Here is a 12885-nt window from a genome sequence, read left to right on the forward strand (position 1 = left end):
AGGAGAGAGTGATGTGTTGAAGTCTCCCACAATTATTGTGGAAACATCAATTGCTTCCTTTAGTTTTGCCAGTGTTTCTCTCATGTATTTTGTGGCACCTTGGTTGGGTGCATAGACATTTACGATTGTTATTTCTTCTTGCTGAATTGCCCCTTTTATTAGTACATAGTGGCCTTCTTTGTCTCTCAAAACATCCCTGCATTTGAAGTCTATTTTATCTGAGATTAATATTGCTACACCTGCTTTCTTTTGGCTGTAGCTTGCATGAAATATTTTTTTCCATCCTTTCACTTTCAGTTTCTTTGTGTCCCTGTGTCTAAGATGAGTCTCTTGTATGCAACATATTGATGGTTCATTTTTTTTGATCCATTCTGCGAATCTATATCTTTTAATTGGGGAGTTTAATCCATTTACATTCAACGTTATAACCGTGAAGGCATTTCTTGAATCGGCCAAAAAAACATATTTTGGTTTATGTTTGCCATATTTTTCCCTCTCTCTATTAATATCCTTTATTGTACCCATACCGAATCTCTTTAGTACTGAACCTTTCTCCAAGTCTCTCTGTCCTTTCTTTGTTTCTCTGTCTGTAGGGCTCCCTTGAGTATCTCCAGTAGGGCAGGTCTCTTGTTAGCAAATTCTCTCAGCATTTGTTTGTCTGTGAAAAATTTAAGCTCTCCCTCAAATTTGAAGGAGAGCTTTGCTGGATAAAGTATTCTTGGCTGGAAATTTTTCTCACTCAGAATTTTAAATATATCGTGCCACTGCCTTCTTGCCTCCATGGTGGCTGCTGAGTAGTCACTACTTAGTCTTATGCTGTTTCCTTTGTATGTGGTGAATTGCTTTTCTCTTGCTGCTTTCAGAACTTGCTCCTTCTCTTCTGTGTTTCACAGTGTGATCAGTATATGTCTCGGAGTGGGTTTATTTGGATTTATTCTATTTGGAGTTCGCTGAGCATTTATGATTTGTGTATTTATGTTGTTTAGAAGATTTGGGAAGTTTTCCCCAACAATTTCTTTGAATACTCTTCCTAGACCTTTACCCTTTTCTTCCCCTTCTGGGACACCAATGAGTCTTACATTTGGACGTTTCATATTATCTATCATATCCCTGAGGTCCATTTCGATTTTTTCAATTTTTTTCCCCATTCTTTCTTTTATGCTTTCATTTTCCATTCTGTCATCTTCCAGGTCACTGATTCGTTGTTCAACTTCCTCTAGTCTTGTACTATGAGTGTCCAAAATCTTTTTAATTTGGTCAACAGTTTCTTTAATTTCCATAAGATCATCCATTTTTTTATTTAGTCTTGCAATGTCTTCTTTATGCTCTTCTAGGGTCTTCTTGATATCCTTTGTATCCCATCCTATGGTCTCATTGTTCATCTTTAGTTCTTTGAGTAGCTGCTCTAGGTGCTGTGTCTCTTCTGGTCTTTTGATTTGGGTGCTTGGGCTTGGGTTATCCATATCGTCTGGTTTTTTCATATGCTTTATAATTTTCTGTTGTTTTTGGCCTCGTGGCATTTGCGGAACTTGATAGGGTTCTTTTAGGGTTTGTAGACCTATTGAAGTCCTTATCTCTAATTTATCAGATCTACAGCTTCGTGTAGTACACTTTCTCTAACTAACCAGCAGGTGGCGTCCACGAGCCACCTGTTCTGCACAAGCCAGTTCTCCCTTGCTTAGCCTTTTTGGTGAGTGGGGGAGTGAGTCTTGTGGGGCCCAATTGGTGTACCAAGCTTGCGTGTGTAGTTGGTGTTGCCTGCCCTGTATGTGGGGCGTGTTTCTGGGCAGTTGGGGAGGGGGGGTGGTCCTAACAATCAAATCTCCCTGATGATCCTAGAGTTTTGAAGCTGCTTCAATAGTCTAATCCTTCAGTTCAGTCCTGCCACAGTTTGTCTCTGCCACTGACCCACAAGTCCTTGGTATTGGCGTATGGCTCCTGAGACTTGCAAGTGGGCCCCTCTTCCAGGCCGTGCACCCCGGGTCCTCTGTTGAGGGATGACTGTGCTATGTCACAGGTGAGTGCCGTCCCCCCAGGGCAGTTCTGGGCTGCTGGGCTGTGTAGGGAGGCTCCCAGTCTGCTCAAATGATGGCTGAATGGGGCTTTGTTAATTCACACTGCTCTACCTTCCCAACTCCGGGACAATCAGCTGAGGTTGCAGGGAAGGCTAATGTCCACGCCCAGTTTTGTGGTGTGTGCCTGTTATTTGAAGCACTTCCGTCACACTGGGTTGTCTGGGGCAGTTCTGGGCTATGGGGCTGGCGATGGGCAGGAGTGTTTCCTGTCCACCAGGATGGTGGCTGTGAGCGGACACCCCCCTTTTCTTGGGAAGTTGTGGTGTTTAGTGAATTTTCTCAGCCACTGGATTATTGCGTTTTGTCTCAGAGCTCTCCTAGTTCTGCTCTTGGCTGACGTGCCCAAATTGCAATTCTTTGAAGCTTTCTGTATTGGGCTTCTTAGAGTAATTGTTTTAGAAAAAGAAAAAAGGATTTAAAAAAAAAAAAAAAAAAAGGGCCCTCCTCAGAGATCTAATGGGTTATTGAAATGCTAATAGACAAAGCAACCAGGGCCATTAAGGAAAGGTCCACAGGGCAGAGAGATCAGCTTTTCTTCGGGATTTGCATATGCGCCTCAAGGCCTGTGCTCCGCCCTTCCCCTTTCTGTGTTCACCAGAACTCCAAAAATCCTCTGCTTTTATTTTGGAGTTTTTCGTGTTGTTTTTTTTTTTTCTATGCCTGTCTCCTCTCTGCCTGGCTGGCAGCTCTCAGATTCTCTGGTGTCTGGTCTCAGTCTATCTATGGTTGGAGTCTGGATCAGTAGAATGAGATTCCGATAAGGGCTGCCACTGCAGTTCTCCCTTCTCCTTCCCGGAGCTGACAGCCCCTCCTCCCACGGGACTGAGCCTGGCAGGGAGGGACGCGGGTCCCCTGGCCGCAAAGCTTACAGATTTCGCTGATCTCAGCAGTTCGACATTTTCATGAGTGTTGTATGAAGTATGCCCAAAGTCAGATTGCTCTGTGGTGTCCAGTCCTCGCAGTTCCTGGCTTTCTACCTACTTTCCTGGAGGAGTAACTAAAACTTACAGCTCACCAGTCTGCCATCTTGCCCCGCCTCTGTTGGTCTGCTCTTAATGAAAAGTTATAAAAGTAAGTTTTTCTTAACTATCTTAGTATTCTGTTTAGAAGACAAAGATTCTGTCATGTCATATCAGAATAATATCCTTGTTGAAGTTTATGTGACCTTATCATCCTTTATTTTAGAAGACAAGTCTTCTCACTTTTAAAGGAATTAACTCTTTTTCTTACAATCATATTAACTTGTATTTTACTTTCTGTTATCACTTTGGTTAAATAAGGAACCAAATATTTTTTCACAATAACCCATTTTCTTGTTTAACCTGAAACATTTTGCTCTCCCCAAATTGACCCCTAAAGGATATCTTTTTTTTTTTAATGGAACACTTCACAAATTTGTTTGTCATCCTTGAGCAGGGACCATGCTAATGCTAATCTTCTTTGTATCATTCCAATTGTTTTTTAAGTATATGTGCTGCTGAAGCAAACACAGGATATCTTTTTATTTCAAATTTTTACAAAATATTTGTTCTTTCACCTTGTGAAAGTCAGGTGCTAAAAAGAGTCTAATATATTACATAGGAAGTGTTTTGGAAGTGTTACAATAATTAAAAGGGATTTTTCTAACCTTTGGTTAAATTTGTATGGGTGATATGTTATTCATATATTTAGAGACTGTATAAAATCCTCAAAAACTTGACAATGTTCTTCCTGTCCATGTTATGTTCTGATACTGATCTATACAGTGTTAGTCAACAATGTGATAATGTTGATCAGGGTTTTAGTTATCCTTAGAAATATGTTACCTGTCATGTAAACAGCCAAATTTCCTTGCCAGTTACACTGTTATGCTCTGATGCCTCTCTAAAATACATGTAGTCAGCTACAGATCAGAGCTTCATCTTCAACAAAAAGGGACTTTAAAAGATAAGCAAGGCAAGTCTATAAATTACATTCTACCTGTTAATTAGCATAACCCTTGTAAAAGTGTAAAGGTGAGACAGAAAAAAATTTCTGCTATAGCGCTATAGTCAATGATTGCTGATCTCAATATAAATTAATTTTTAAATGTTTTTATTTCTGGAAACAGTTTTATTTAGAAAAAGCTCATGAACATTAGGGCCTAGATTGTAAGCTCTTGCAGCAGTCACATTTGTTCCTGGCTTTAGTTATTTCTAAATTTTGAGGCAGTTTGCTCCCTGAGTGCATTACCTGGTAACTCCTAAGAACTTTGGGTATCTGTGTGACACCTAAGACTCAGAGTTAGAGTTCTCCAGCTCTAAAGGGTATTGAAGGAGCAGATTTGCTCCATGTAACAATGATTAAAGAAGCTGAGAAAGGGATCAGACTTCAATTGAGAATGTGAATACAGTTGATCTGGTTAAGACTAAGGTGAATAAGATTACAGGGTAAAAGATGATATTGTCTGTATTTTAGGACTTTAATTTCTGTGTGAGACCAAAGGAGAAGAGATTTATTTCCTCCAAAATTTAAATTTTCTTTGGCACACTATCTGATTTAACCTGTCTGGTCAATTTATCTGGGCAACCTAATTCAGATTTATTTGACATGAAACCTAGAATAGGAAATGAGTTCTTAATATTCCATACAAGTTGATGAATTTCAGTGTTTTGGGGCATAAAATGAAATGTATTTGCAAGATCCCTTGAGGGACTGGGGAAAGAAAGCATGGAACTATTAAACTTCCCCACCTGGGGAATTCCTGCCAGTCTCTCAAGCAATAAGGACTCCCAATTTAACAATCCAAGCCCTCGATCCTTTTTTTTTTTTTAACATTTTTTACTGTGAAATATAACATATAAACAGAAGAGTGATAATTTTCAAAGTATGATTTAACAAGTAGTCATAGAAAAAATTTCAAAGAATGTTATGGGTTACAGTTCCACCTTTTCAGTTATTTTCTTATTGTGAAACATATATACAGAAAAGTGATAACTTTCAAAGTATGATTTAACAAGTAGTCATGGAGTGTTCCAGTTTGCTAAAGCTGTTGTTATGCAAAATACTATAATTGGATTGGCTTTTATAAAGGGGAATATTAGGTTACAAATTTACAGTTCTAAGGTCACAAAAGTGTCCAAACTAAAGCATCAACAAAAGGGTACCTTCACTGAAGAAATGCTGAAGGCAACCAGAATACCTCTGTCAGCTGGGAAGGCACTGGTTGGCATCTCTTGGTCCTTTACTCTTGAGTTCTGGTTTCAAAATGACTTCCTCCAAATGTCTCTGGGCTTCCGTCTCTCTTAGCTTCTCTCTCTCAGCCTCTGCTCATCCTTGCTTGTTCTTCTATCGCATTTCTCTCCAAGTATCTGGGGGTCCTCTCTTAGCTTCTCTGGAGCAAACTCTGGGCTTCATCTCTTAGCTTAGCATCTCCAAACATCCTTCTGTCTGCATCTCCTAGCATCTCTCCAAGCGACTGGGTATGGGTGGGCTATCAGCTCTCTTAAAGACTCCAGTGATCTAATTAAGACCCACCATTAATGGGCGAGGTCACATCTCCATGGAAATAATCTAATCAAAGGTCACATCTCACAAGATTGGAATATAAGAACATGGTTTTCTGGGGTCCATAACAGTTTCAAACTGGCAAATAGAGCACATTTCAAAGAATGTTATGGGTTACATTTCTACCATTTCAGTTATTTCCTTCTAGCTGTTCTAATACCCTAGAAACTAACTCTGCAAATAAACTCAGTACCTTCTCCCCAACATGGGACATGACTTCCAGGGTAGTAAGTTTCCCTGACACTGTGGGATTAGCAATAGATTCATGATCAGCGGGGGGGTGGGGGGGTGGGGGTGGAAATAAAGTTTCAATAGCTAAGAGATTTCAAATAGAGTCAGGAGGTCATTCCAGAGGTTACTCTTTTGCAAGTCTCAGCCAGATATTGCCAACACTATTCCTGAAAACCTAAGGAGCATTCTGGGTTCTATCTAAAATCTAGAAAAAGTTATTTCCCCAATGTAACATAAGTCACCTAATCATAATCCTTCTAACTCCTTTTACTTAAACCTATAATCTTCAGTTTACTTACTAAGTTTATTTTTCAGAGACTTAAGGCCTCCAGATTGTTCATAAATCAGTTGAGCCCTGAAACTCAGAGGTACCCATCTCTCTAAGAATGACAACCAGTTTCACTCCTCTACCTCATAATGTTGACACCCCTTTACAGCATGAAGAAATTAGAATGATCATTGCCCAGATATCCCTCAAGATTGAAGAAATGGACAAACAAGAGGGAGGAGTTGTAACCAAGTTAAGAATTAACAATGATTTTGATTACTGAATCATTATATAGATGCCTTTTTCTTACTTTCTAGTATATTTTAGAATTGCCAAAAGGAAATAACTGAAATTACTTAAACCCACTCAATTACAAATTGTAAAAACCTCAAGACTGGCCCTGTGTTGTACCTCCTTACCCTGTTTTACAACTTTAGAGTCTTATAATCACAAAGACAACCCCCTAATGTTGCTGGAGGAACTTGAGTCAGCCCAGAACTAAACATTGACTTGTTATGGCAATGGCTGGCTCAGTTCTGTCCTAGCTCCACTCCTTTATATTTGTAAATTGTAGTTGCTTGTACTTGTTTTTGTAATGGTAACAACTCCATTTTCCCTTGTTTGAATCCATAAAAAACCCTAAACTCCTTAGACTCAGAGATAGACTTTTAGGCCAAGAAGCCATCTGATCACTTGCTTTGTGCTTAACAATAAACTCTTTCTCCTTTTGAAACTCCAGTGTCTGAGGAATTGGTCATTTGAACACATCAGGCAGAGAACCCCTCATAATCTCGGTATCATTCTTGAGGTTATTTATGGCTGTTGTATTTGTATGGTGGAAATGCTACCACCTGTGTGCTGCCTCACATCTCTTTGCAACTCTGCATTTAGTCACATCACAGTGATAGCTTGAAGTCAGCCATGTGGAATATCACACCACTCAGATGCTACAAGTCAAGGCCAACCTCCCTTCCCCTTTATTAAACATTTACCTGAATACCACCATGCTAGTCCATCTTGAGGTGAAGATTTAAGAACTAATGGGCTACTAGATCGGTTACCCCAGCACATCATTACTCACGTTTTTCCACCAACACATGCATCCGGGTGCAAAGTAAAGGTGGGACTGAGGGTGTGGATGGAGGAGCCATTATCAGGAGAGATTTATCAGAGATAAATAAGCTTGGCATTGCTGCTTGGCTCTTAAGTTCTGAGAGCCCCCTTCTACCTTTTTGTGAGGTCTTAGTATCTGTGAAACTCCAAGAACTTGGATGTATTAGATATTTTGGCCTTGATTCCTTTCCTACAAATTTCTCCATCAGTGTGTCAGCAGGAAAGAATATACAAATAATTGTAGGTTTAACTTTTATTCTAATACTGCTTGAATAAGAACAAAATAAAAATAAATGCAAAAATGTCTTAGCACATCAGTCACAGTATTCTTTATGTTTGTGTTGGTGTTGTCTCTTTTTTGCTTGGATAGTTCTTTGATGGTATCCATCTCTGCAGCAGGAATGAATTTGAGGGTTAGCATCACACTGTCATGATCAAATCCTTCATCAGGGGAGAAGGACTGAACATCATCTCTGAGGATTTCTTCCATCTGTTTGCTCCTTTTTACTGTGGCCCTTGGCTTTACTTCAGGGATAAGAAGTTGGTCTGTGGAAGGAATTTAAGAAGAAATACTAATGCTTATGTCCTGTGCCATGTCTCCTGGAAGTAGCAGCAAATCTTTGCTCATTTGGAGCTTAAGCTCTTCATCCATGCCCTAATCTTTTTTTTTTTTTAATTCAGTTTTATTGAGATACATTCACATACCATACAATCATCCATGGTGTACAGTCATGGTGTACAGTTCACAGTACCATTATATGGTTGTGCATTCATCACCCCAATCCATCTCTGAACATTTTCCTTATACTACAAAGAATCAGAACAAGAATAAAAAATAAAAATAAAAAAGAACACCCAAATCACCCCCCCCCATCCCACCCTATTTTTCATTTAGTTTTTTTCCCCATTTATCTACTCATCCATCCATGCATTGGAAAAGTGAGTGCGATCCACAAGGTTTTCACAATCACACTGTCACCCCTTGTAATCTACATTGTTATACAATCGTCTTCAAGAGTCAAGGCCACTGGGTTGCAATTCGACAGTTTCAGGTATTTACTTCTAGCTATTCCAATACATTAAAACCTAAAAAGTATTATCTATATAGTGCATAAGAATGTCCACCAGAATGACCTCTCAATTCCATTTGAAATCTCTCAGCCACTGAAGCTTTATTTCGTTTCATTTCACATCCCCCTTTTGGTCAAGAAGATGTTCTCAATCCCACAATGCCAGGTCCAGATTCATCCCCAGGAGTCACATCCTGCATTGCCAGGGAGATTTACACCCCTGGGAGTCAGGTCCCACATAGTGGGGAGGGCAATGAGGTCACCTGCCCAGGTGGCTTAGTTAGAGAGAGAGGGCCACATCTGAGCAACAAAGAGGCACTCAGGGGAGACTCTAAGGCACAATTATAAGCAGGTTTAGCCTCTCCTTTGCAGTAATAAGCTTCATAGGGGCCAGGCCCAAGACAGAGGGCTCATCATGTCAAGCCATCAGTCCCCAGTGTTTGTGCGAACATCAGCAAAAATCCAGGTGAGGAAGTCCAACACCTCTGCATCCTCCCCCAGCTCCTCAGGGGGCCCTGCATATATATTTTTATTCTCTGCCCAAATTACTTTGGGAAGGGTTGCTATTTCACTCTAAAGAAGTATGCCACATCTTACTTCCTGTTCAAAGTTCCATGTAATTGTGGTGTTTGAACAAACTGACTGTAGAAGTTATATTGTTTAGAAAATATAGATCCTACACCAAATAAACATTTCTTCCCTTGGTCTCACATGAAAGTTTAAGTTTTAACACACAGTTAGTTTCAACCTCTACCCTCGCATGCCCAAAGCTTTGAATTTAGGAAATTGTCCACCATCATCTTTCCTGCTCGATTCTCATCACCTTGAAAGGAACTGCCAAGTTTTTGGCTTCCATTCACATAAAGAAAGATGGTTTTATTTCTAAGATGGTGGTCATTTAGTTCATTTGTTTTTGAGTAAATTTTACTGAGCTAAATGTTTTCTGAAGAATTGGTTCCAAATGCTCCCCTTTTGATCACGTTACCCTGTTTAGAGATGAGTAAAAGTGCTCAGAAATTCTTCATATGTTTGCTCATGACAATGAACAAACGTATCCCAGACGTCTCCAATTAACCTTTCTTCATCCATGATCTCCAGTCCTGATATTTGGTCATTCCTATTCATGCAGCCCCTTTATTTCCTATTCCCTCATTTCAGAAATTCTTCATATGTTTGCTCATGACAATGAACAAACGTATCCCAGATGTCTCCAATTAACCTTTCTTCATCCATGATCTCCAGTCCTGATATTTGGTCATTCCTATTCATGAGGCCCCTTTATTTCCTATTCCCTCATTTCCTGCCTTGACACCCATCCCTATATGGGCAATTTTACACTTTTTTCTTCGAATTTTTCAAGTCTTTATTTAGTCAGACATCCTATGATTCTCCTCTCTAGGAGCAGTAAAGACAAACTATCATAGCTACATGCCCATTGTGCTGGTTTGTATATATTATATCCCCCAGAAAAAGCCATATTCTTTAATGCAATCTTTGAGGGCAGACGTATTAGTGTTGATTGGGTTGGAACTTTCTGATTGTTTCCATGGAGATGTGACCCACCCAACTGTGAGTGACACCTTTGATTAGGGTGTGACCTCTTGATTGAAAGTTCCCATGGAGATGTGGCCCATTCAGGGTGCGTCTTGATTAGTTCACTGGAGTCCTATAAGAAGAGCTCACAAACAGAGGGATCTCAGAGCAACTGAGAGTGACATTTTGAAGAGGAGCTGCAGCTAAGAGAGGACAAATCACCCCAAAAGCAACATTTTGGAGAACACCATTTTGAAACACATCCTGGACCTGGAAGCAAGCAGACACCAGCTACATGCCTTCTGAGCTAACAGAGGTTTTCCAGACACCAATGGCCATCCTTCAGTGAAGGTACCCTATTGTTGATGCCTTACCTTGGACACTTTATGGCCTTAAGACTGTAACTTTGAAACCAAATAAACCCTCTTATAAAAGCCAATCCATTTCTGGCATTTTGCAAAATGACAACATGAGCAAACCAGAATACCTAGATGTATTTCAAACCAATAGTGTTAACTGGGGGAAAGGTATAGCATTCTCAGACAAAGGGAGTTTGAGAGATTAGACAATCCATTCAAGAAGGGTGCACAGAATCCCAGAGCAGCTAGGACTGAAGATCATCAGGCATAAAGAATAGCAGTATTACACTTACCTGAGGACAGGGACAGTGCCAAGTCATCCTATTAATGGTAGTGTTTCCTTAATAACTCATACACAGTGCTTAAATAATTGTTTAGCAGAAAAAGCTCAAAGTATCTTTGGTGTCTATTGTCTTACCACGTGGTGCAGATAAAGGCACAAGTACAAGTACAAAAAATAAACAAAAAAAATATAAAATACAAGTGTAAAAAGCCCCATAAAGTCAAGATGACATGTTAATGAATAGAAAATAGTTTATATAGATCACTCTACATTGTCTATAATTAGAGTTTTGCAATGTAGTCAGAGTTGATCAAACCCCATAAATACACTGAGTGTCCATACTATAAATTTCAACAATCTGATATCAGACTGTAAATCAGTCTTTCAAAACACCTTGCTTTTAGGACAATTATAGGTCAATTAAATTCAGTATAACTTTAAAATTTATCAAGCAGTGTATTACACTTGGCTGAGTTACTCACACTCTGACCTGGCCTTCTTTATTAGGCATTTCTCTGGGGGTATTTGTATTGACAGCATGTTTGAAAAGTCTGGCCCAAGTTGGGAGGGTGTGATGGGGGGGGTGGGCTATCCGACACTTAATAGTGTCCTCACCATTCTCCTCTAATTTTGTAAACAGCTTTATTGAGGTATAATTGACATAATAAATTACACATATTTAAAATGTACAATTTGATAAGTTTGATACATGTATTCTGTGAAACACTCACCACAATCCAGATAACGATCATATCTGTTACCCACAAAAATTTCCTGTGGCCTTTTATAAACTCTCCCTCCTACCCCGGGGTAGCCAAAAATCTGCTTCTGTCACTATAGGTTAGTTTGCATTTTCTAGAATTTTATATAAATGGAATCATGTAGTTTGTACTCAGTTTTATCATCAGGACTTCTTTCATTCAGTATAATTATTTTGAGATTTAACTATGTTGTTGCTTGTATCAATAGGTCATTGCTTTTTATTGCTGGGTAGTATTCCACTGTATGGCTAGACCACAATTTATTTACCCATTCACCTGTTTATGACCATTTGGGTTGTTTCCAGCTTTTGCCTGTTGTAACTAAAGCTGCTATGAACATTCATATGAACATTCATCCAATCTAGTCAACACTAAATACATCTGCCCCCACAAGATTGCATCAAAGAACATGGCATTTTGGGGGACATAATACATCCAAACCAGCACACAAGCCTATCAGATTTTTGGTCAGCATTAACTACAACAAACAAAATTCACTTTTACAAAGCTTCTACAACTTTCCATACCCATTCAGGTCTCGTCTTACATATTAAAATTAGCCATTTTACCTTAGGACAAAACCATGCTACCTTACACAAGCTTATAAAATTTTAGTCAGCAATTACTATGACAAACAAAATCCACTTTCATAAACTTCCACAATTTCCATATGCACCCAGGCTTTGTCCTACACATTCTTGAGAACAATACTAAGCTCCTTTCCTTAACAAAGCACATTCTGTACACTTTACATAACCACAAACCTTAAGTCACTAAAAGATCTTTGATACTTTCTTTAAACATCCCACAAAACATAATAATCTTAGAAGAAAGTTTGTCAAAATAACAACTGAATTCCATTAAACACGAGCTTACATTTTTCACCATCTGTTCTAGTTTGTTAATGCTGCAGAATGCAAAACACCAGAGATGGATTGGCTTTTATAAAAAGGGGGTTTATTTGGCTACACAGTTACAGTCTTAAGGCCATGAAGTGTCCAAGGTAACACATCAGCAATTGGGTACCTTCACTGGAGGATGGCCAATGGCGTCCGGAAAACCTCTGTTAGCTGGGAAGGCACGTGGCTGGCGTCTGCTCCAAAGTTCTGGTTTCAAAATGGCTTTCTCCCAGGACATTCCTCTCTAGCAAGCTTGCTCCTCTTCAAAACGTCACTCACAGCTGCACTGAGTTCCATCTCTGAGTCAGCACGTTTATATGGCTCCACTGATCAAGGCCCACCCTCAATGGGTGGGGCCACGCCTCCATGGAAATATCCCATCAGTTATCATCCATAGTTGGGTGGGGCGCATCTCCGTGCAAACAACCTAATCCAAACATTCCAACTTAATCCCCACTATTATGTCTGCCCCACAAGATTGCATCAAAGAATATGGCTTTTTCTGGGGGACATAATACATTCAAACCGGCACATTCCACCCCCTGGACCCCAGAAAAACATATTCTTTCCAAATACAAAATACATTCATCCCACAATACCATAGAAACTTAAATCATTTCAGTAACAATAGTTAAGTACAAGATCCCATCAAAATCAAATATAGGCGTGGTCAGTCCTAAGGCATACTTTTCCTTTAGCTTTGGATCTGTGGACTTACAACAAGTTATATGCTTCCAGTATACAAAGGAGGGACATTCATAGGATAAA

At 39.5% G+C, this 12885-nt stretch overlaps 2 pseudogenes; both read right to left on the reverse strand.

The window, feature by feature from the left end:
- Nucleotides 1–3446: 3446 nt before the first annotated feature.
- On the reverse strand, nucleotides 3447–3563 carry LOC119528305 (annotated as a pseudogene).
- A 3593-nt stretch (nucleotides 3564–7156) lies between these two features.
- On the reverse strand, nucleotides 7157–9407 carry LOC119513022 (annotated as a pseudogene).
- Between the last annotated feature and the right edge of the window lie 3478 nt (nucleotides 9408–12885).

This window comes from Choloepus didactylus, chromosome 2, assembly GCF_015220235.1.
Source record: "Choloepus didactylus isolate mChoDid1 chromosome 2, mChoDid1.pri, whole genome shotgun sequence".
Taxonomy (NCBI): domain Eukaryota; kingdom Metazoa; phylum Chordata; class Mammalia; order Pilosa; family Megalonychidae; genus Choloepus; species Choloepus didactylus.